Consider the following 8373-nt stretch of genomic DNA (forward strand, 5'->3'; position numbering starts at 1 on the left):
TACAACTTTCATCGTACCGTGCTCTCCAAAGAGTAACTCTTCTCAAAATCTCAAAACAAAAGGTGCTGAGTTGGAATCCCATTCTAAGGATTCTTGTGGTTCCGGGGAATCCAGTTACAGGAGAACCAGGAAAGGGAGCTCTCCCCTTTTTCTGCCTGACTCTTTGATCTTAAGAATGCTGGTTTTAAGAACGAGTGATTGCCCTTCTCCGACCCTTACTGCCCAACCGGAGAGCGGACGACTAATGTCTTCCACTTATTGAACGGGGTCTATGGTCGGTCCGTGACCCCTGGACGCCGAGGGCGGTCTTGGGGTGATCTCGTAGTTCCTACGGGGTAGAGACAATGGGGTCGGTCCATGGATTTTCCCTCCTTTTGCTACATTTCGCTCAAAGGGTTGAAGGGAGATAGTGCATCAAGTTATTCGCAAGGGCCAACTTGGTTCTCTTCCCCAGGGATCCCAGATGAGGGAAGCCTAGGAGAGCCGCCGACTCCAACTATCGTCCATGTACGATCCATACTAGAACTGACCAACTGCCCATCCTACCTCCTCTACCTTTTTGACAGCCCATATTTTTGTCTCAGTAGAGCCTTTCAGTGGCATGTTTCAGTCCTCTTCCCCATTAATTAGAAAAACTGAGCTACCGGTTCAGGTACAAGATACTATCATTACCGCCTCGATCATTAGACAGCCAACTCGTAATCGCAACGACCCAACTGCAAGAGCGGAGCTCTACCAACTAAGCTATATCTCCCCCGAGCCAAGTGGAGTATGCATGAAAGAGTCAGATGCTTCTTCTATTCTTTTCCCTGGCGCAGCTGGGCCATCCTGGACTTGAACCAGAGACCTCGCCCGTGAAGTAAATCATCGCCCCTATGATCCAACCAATTTGGAGAGAATCAATAGACTCCTTTTCGGGAGCGATTCATCCTTCCCAAACGCAGCATACAACTCCCCGTTGTACTGCGCTCTTCAAGTGTGCTTCTTCCCCCTTCTCCCTCTTACCATGGCAAGTCCTTGGGAAATAACTCCGATGGGCAGAAAAAGGAAGGCGTTAAGAGACCCACCTGGCCCAACCCTAGACACTCTAAGATTCTTTTTCAAACCTGCTCTGCTCCCATTTAAGGAAACATAATTTCACGTTCTTCCTAAAAGGAAGGGAGTATTAGGAAAGTCCTATTGATTGCTGCTTTCTCCAGACCGCTGGGAAAATCATGAAAAAAGGCTCGAATGGTATGATCCCTCCATCACCCCAGAATGAAAGGGGTGATCTCGTAGTTCTTGGTCTGTGAAGATGCATTGTTAGGTGCTCCATTTTCCCATTGAGGATGAACCTCAACCTGTGCTCGAGAGATAGCTCTCCATACACTGATAAGGGATGTATGGATTCGCGAGAAGAGAGGAGCCGTGGTGGCCCCCCGGACCGCCCGGATCCCACGAGTGAATAGAAAATTAGATCTACATGGGATCTCACCTGAATCGCCCCATATATCCTCCTGAGGAGAAGTTTGTTTGGTTTCAAACTCCGATTCAAACAGGAGGAGTACGCCATGCTAATGTGCCTTGGATGATCCACATCTTCAGGTCAGGCGCTGATGATCACATTGAACTATCCGTGTGGCTGAGAGCCCTCACAGCCCAGGCACAACGACGATATTATCAGGGGCGCGCTCTACCACTGAGCTAATAGCCCATCGCGCCGGCTTCCCAAAGGGAGGCCTGCTACGCCAAAAGCGAGAAAAACTTCATCCCTTTCCTTTTGACATCCCCATGCCACCACACCACAGGGGGGACATGGGGACGCCAAAAAAGGGATCCTATCACTATCAACTAATTTGTGACGACCTAGGATAATAAGCTCATGAGCTTGGTCTTACTTCACCCTCAACAAAAGAAGACTTGTTTATCCTCAAGCAGCGGCTCATCAAACCTTTCTATTTCGGTCACAGCTCAAGCGGTTTGTTTTCAAGTAAGGTATTCAAGCGAGCTTTCCTCCTGAATACAGAGTTTCGGGTGATCTGGTGTGACGCCCCCGATTTGACCGTACACTAATCATGCACGCAAATGTGTACGATCAAGATCAGGGACTCACGGGAAGATATCACAACACAACTCTAAAACATAAATAAGTCATACAAGCATCATAATACAAGCCAGGGGCCTCGAGGGCTCGAATACAAGTGCTCGATCATAGACGAGTCAGCGGAAGCAACAATATCTGAGTACAGACATAAGTTAAACAAGTTTGCCTTAAGAAGGCTAGCACAAAAGTAGCGACGATCGAAAAGGCAAGGCCTCCTGCCTGGGACCTCCTAACTACTCCTCGAAGCCGAACTCCATGTAGAATCATCCTCGGGATCTCTACCTCCTGTACTCCAGTATCTGGTTGCGACAATCAGGTATAGACAAGGGAAAAGAGGGAGAAAAGCAACCGTGAGTACTCATCCAAAGTACTCGCAAGCAAGGAGCTACACTACATATGCATGGGTATATGTGTAAAGGACCATATCGGTGGACTGAACTGCAGAATGCCAGAATAAGAGGGGATAGCTAATCCTGTCGAAGACTACGCTTTTGGCAGCCTCCATCTTGCAGCATGTAGAAGAGGATGGTAAGTTCACCAAGTAGCATCGCATAGCATAATCCTACCCGGCGATCCCCTCCTCATCGCCCTGTTAGAGAGCGATCACCGGGTTGTATCTGGCACTTGGATGGGTGTATTTTATTCAGTATCCGGTTCTAGTTGTCATAAGGTCAAGGTACAACTCCGGGTCGTCCTTTTACCGAGGGACACGGCTATTCGAATAGATAAACTTCCCTGCAGGGGTGCACCACATAACCCAACACGCTCGATCCCATTTGGCCGGACACACTTTTCTGGGTCATGCCCAGCCTCGTAAGATCAACGCGTCGCAGCCCTACCTAAGCACAACAGAGCGGTCAGCACGCCGGTCTAATCCTAAGCGCGCAGGGGTCTGTGCCCATCGCCCTATGCACACCTGCACGTTGCGAACGCGGCCGCGAGCAGACCTAGCAACCCACACGATCACGGCAGTTACGTCAAAGCGGTCCAACACGGCGCGCGCCACTCAGTCGCTGACGTCACGAAGGCTTCAGCTGATACCACGACGCCGGGATACCCATAACTACTCCCGCGTAGATGGTTAGTGCGTATAGACCAAATGGCCAGACTCAGATCAAATACCAAGATCTCGTTAAGCGTGTTAAGTATCTACGAACGCCGACCAGGGCCAGGCCCACCTCTCTCCTAGGTGGTCTCAACCTGCCCCGTCGCTCCGCCACAAAGTAACAGTCGGGGGCCGTCAGGAACCCAGGCCCACCTCTACCGGGGTGGAGCCACCTGTCCTTTCAGCCCCCTCATCAGAATCACTTGCAGGTACTCAATGAGCCGACCCGACTTTAGTCACCACATGTGTCATGTATATAATGTATATAGTATATACCCGTGATCACCTCCCGAAGTGATCACGGCCCAGTAGTATAGCATGGCAGACGGACAAGAGTGTAGAGCCACTGATGGAACACTAGCATCCTATACTAAGCAGTAGGATAGCAGGTAAGGGTAACAACTGTAGCAACAATGACAGGCTATGCATCAGGATAGGATTAACGGAAAGCATTAACATGCTACACTATTCTAATGCAAGCAGTATAGAGAAGAATAGGCGATATCTGGTGATCAAGGGGGGGGGCTTGCCTGGTTGCTCTGGCAAGGAGGGGGTCATCATCGACGTAGTCGATCATAGGGGCAACATCGGTCTCAGGGTCTATCGGAGAGAAGAGGGGGAAGAAACAGTAAATATAAAGCAAACATAGCTTCACAAAGCATAACGTGGCAATATGATGTGCCAGGTGTGACCTAACGTATGGCTACACGATATAGGTGAAGGGGGAATTCAACTGGGAAGGGGTTCCCGGTTCCGGACCTGTGTCAGACAGATGACCAGAGGGGGAAAGTTCCATGTTCAGCATGCTAGAGGCATGTGACAAATGAACGGACCGCGTATTCGGATTCGTTGGATTTTTCTGAGCAACTTTCATATAGAAAACATTTTCATCCGAGCTACGGATTATTTTATATGATTTTTGAAAGATTTAACAATATTCTGGAATTATTTATATTAACAGAAAAGGAATATGACGTCAGCATTGCGTGGGGATGACGTCAGCAGTCAACAGACTCGCTGACCAGGTCAAACTGACCAGTGGGTCCCACCTGTCATCGACAGTGGACTGACAGTGGGTTATTTTAATTAAACATGGCTAATTAGCAGCTGGGCCCCACATGTCAGTGACTGTTTTAGCTTAACTAATTATTTTTAATTATAAAACATTTTAATTAGTTTAATTAAGCGGCGGGGCCTGCATGTCAGTGGCACTGGGCTGCCCAGTCGGCAGTTGACTGGGTCAACCCAGTCAACTGGGGCCCGTGGGGCCCACTAGCAGTGAGCCAGGGGTGGGGCCCAGCCGGCCACGTCGGCAGGGCACCGGAGAGGGGCTCCGGCAAGCTCCAATGCGGCGGCGAGGCGCGGGTGAGCTTCGGGTTTCGCCCACAGGGCATCCCCGGGGCTGTGGTTTGGCCCATTCGAACGACCAGTCCACACCGTGTCGAATGGAGGTGGTGGCGTGGCTGGGGACGGCCGGGAACGTCGCCGGCGGCGTGGCAGGTGGTGGTGGGTTTCCGGTGAGCGGCGAACAGGGGGCTACGAGGCACGGCGAGAGCAGCAGACGCGCGCGTTGGGCCACTAGGAACCCCAGGAGCACGATGCGGCGCTCGGCCGCATGTGAAGGCGACCATGGCCACGGCGCCGAGCTCGTCGGTGGCGAGGTTCTTCGGGCGAGCTACGGGAACGGGGCTACGGGCGTCGGAAAGCTTGGGAGAGAGAGGGGAAAGAAGCGCAGGCTCACAGTGCTCCTGCAGATGTGCTCAAGCATGCTCGTGGAGGGCTCGGTGCGGCGGAATCGACGGCGAAGCTCGTCGGAGAAGAGGAGGAAGACGGCAACGTAGGGGATGATGCAGAGGCACTCCTGCTCGGGTGATTCGTCGGGGAGGAAGAGGAGGTCGAGGCGGTCCTTCTTGGCGCGGAGGAGAGGCGAGGCGGTGTCGGGGACCGCGTGTGTTACGCCGGCAGGGCCACGGCAGCGCTCGGATGCGGTGGGGAATGGGAGAGGCGGAGAGGGCAAGCAGCAGCTCGTGGGGAAGGGGGGAAAATCTCGGAGGAGGCAGGGGGGCCGTCGCTGGCGTCCTTATCCCCCCCGCGGCGCCTGTAGCAGTGTGGCCGGCGAGGTGGTTCGGCGGCGACGCCCCTGTTGCGGTCTGAGACCGAGGAACAGGGCGGGGGGGGGGGGGAGAGAGACCGCTGCGAGGGGGCACTGGGCTGGCTCGGGTGGGTTAGGTGGGCCGGCCCAGGTGGGGTCGGTCCAGGGAGGGGGGTTGCTCTCTCTCTCTCTTTGCTTTTTCTTTTTTTTAATCTTTTACCCTTTTATTTATTTTCCTTTTCTGTTATAGTTTTGCATCCTATTAATTTAGGTTTAGTAAAATATATACTTTATTTATAAATTAGTATTTCAAATTAGTCCATACTCAAAAGTCCAGTCCTCAATAAATTAGTTTGACATTTTATTAATTACAAAAGGTTTTTTAAATAATTATTTTGCTGCTGTTTTATTCATCTCATATTATTTAAACATTTTATAAAGGTGTGGTTTCTCCACCATAATTATCTATGCAATATTTGGTTCACTCCTAACAATTGAATTTTAATATTTGAAAACTTTTATTGTTTGCTTGATTTTGGATTTGAATTAGAATCGGTTTTGAGCTAACGTGAGATTAACAACAATAACCGAGGTGACGTGGCATCATTAGTAGAGGGTTACTGTAGCTTTATTATCCGGGCGTCACATCTGGCAAAGAAAGTTAGCAGTTAACCAGAAATTTAGGTCAAATTAGCATTTCATAAGTTTTAGTAAGGCCAGTTATGGGAAGCAGGCCATGGGGAAAGAGAGGAATCAATCGTCCAACGCTATGTTAACAAATATGTGAAAGGTTTGATTATTCCATACACTTGAACGCGTTCCTTATCAATAGGTTTCGGAGAGACAAGCAATGATTGATTGACAATCTTCACTACATGAGACTAGACTTGTCTCAAGCTTCATACGAAAGCATTTACTGAAGTAAAGCCGTTGAGCCAAGTCAAGCAAAAGACTTATTCGAAGAAAGCTTTATGAGCGTTTGTTGGCCCATGCCTTTCTGATGGTGAACCTCCTACTGCTTCTTCCAATTCTGAAACTAGGATTGGCCTGTTGAGTTTGCCCTTCCTTTATACAAAGAGCCCCCAGTTCCGCCAAAGGACCTCTGCATGTTGTCATTCAACTCCACACAAGCCTGTCGTTGGGCTACTTGTGTCTTCGGCAGATACAAAGGAGAAGTGACGGTCGGTGAAATAGCCCTGCAACTCGTAGCTCTTCTTGCTTAACGTGAAAACTATCCTTTCCGATGAAAACGAGAAAGAAAGATGTCAACTACTAAATGTGCTGCTTTGTGAAAGATGTCAACCCCCCTCGGCAGGCAAGTAGCCTTTGCGACTTACATATCTGCTACAGGAGGGTATGAACCCCCGGATCTAGGCGAGGTGATGGCGGGGAACTCCAACAGGTTTTGGTTTCCTCATCACTGATTGATGGAGCCCAAGACTGCTTGGCGACTTTCGGTGTGGGGTCAGCTTGAGCCGAGGTCGTCTCGTAACAAGAACATGAAGAATAGCAAACAAGCACACAAGCAGGAATAGGAATATTGGCTGTCACTATCCTCTGGTTAGCAATCAACTATGGAGCTGGCAACTCATAAGCCAGCAAGTCAACCTCTATCAGATCTTCGGCCCAGTTTATGGACGAAACTGACTCTACTTCCTCATTTAGGCTGATATGAACTGCAAAAGTTTTCATCTTTAGCGTGGATATCATAGGTATAAATGAAAGAAACTGGAATCAAGAAGTTGTTTATTTCTCTCGATACGCAGAGGGGAGAGGATGCCCTGTCTCAGGCAGTATATCAGTCGTTAACGATCTTACCGGGACACATCCAATTGAGACTAGAATCCCAACCTCTTTGGAAGAAGCTCCAAATAGAAAAAAATTCAGAGCGGTGAATCTTCCTAAAAACTAAAATGTGATAAATATATATATACCTAGCTCTGCCTAGAAAAACTGGAGTTTCAGGCACCCTCGTGGGAGACATTGGATGTTGTCAACCGGCCTTAAAATGCTTACTTGATCGGAAGAGCACGAGGAGATTTGGCACATTAGCACGCATTCCTACTACTTGTTAAAACAAACTGCTATCATGGCGAAGCTCTACTAAGCTATATCAATAGGCTCCGCTCCTTTCCTGGACTGGACTGAAACTAATAGGCTGCTTCCTCGTCTGTACTTCAACTAGGAGGTTGTTGATATCACTCTAGATTCTCGAAAGGATATTGGATTGATTTCAAATCAAGGAAACTATTGAAATCGGGTAGCGAAGCTATTGTTCCTTATTCTTTTGTCCTCCTCGGCTCTAGTTGAACAATGCACACACCCCGCTTTAGGTGCACATTATAAGGTGATCCGTGAGGCGGCTAGCTATTAGTTAGTGCGATGTGCAGTGAAGTGAGAGATCTCTCTACTCTAGTAGACCACCTGAAATAGCTGCAATGACTAATGTTTGATTGGGAAGACATAATACATACGTTGACGTGCCCAGTCGAGCTACCGTAAGGTAGTCTAGTTAAGGAAAGGAAACTGGCTATTCCCCTCATGCTAAGGGTGCGATTCCTTACTCTCGCCAAGATTCATCTTTCTCCCCAAGCTGGGTTTGAACTTTCTATCTGTCCTTTCAGATCTGAACAATAAATAATAGAATATTAGGGCCCTTGATTTATGGGATTACCTGACCAAAGCATAACGATAGGATTCCTAGCAAAAGGCAGGGCAGTGAGTTCTACACGATATTCGATAATGAAACGAGCCTTCCTCCTTCCTGGAACCTCTGGATCCGAGGCCCCGGCACCCGAGTAAGTTATGAAACCTATTGTTTTTGCTTGTTTCCCGTAATCCATAACAGAGGCCTTTGCTGGCACTTCTCATCTCACCTAGTGCGATGCGAAGTTCAGTAGTAGACCAGAAACAAATATCAACTTCTACTCTCCAAAGTAGACCAGAAACTAGTACCGACTTATCCTCGGGGGGAAGAAATCTTCATTGGGCCCATTGTCAAATAGCTATGAGGAAAAGGCTGCACTGAACTAGAAACCACTAGGTACGCCTTGCCCGAGAGGAGTTGATCTTCTTGATTCAGCAGACCAACGC

This window comes from Aegilops tauschii, chromosome 6 (genome assembly GCF_002575655.3).
Source record: "Aegilops tauschii subsp. strangulata cultivar AL8/78 chromosome 6, Aet v6.0, whole genome shotgun sequence".
Lineage (NCBI taxonomy): Eukaryota > Viridiplantae > Streptophyta > Magnoliopsida > Poales > Poaceae > Aegilops > Aegilops tauschii.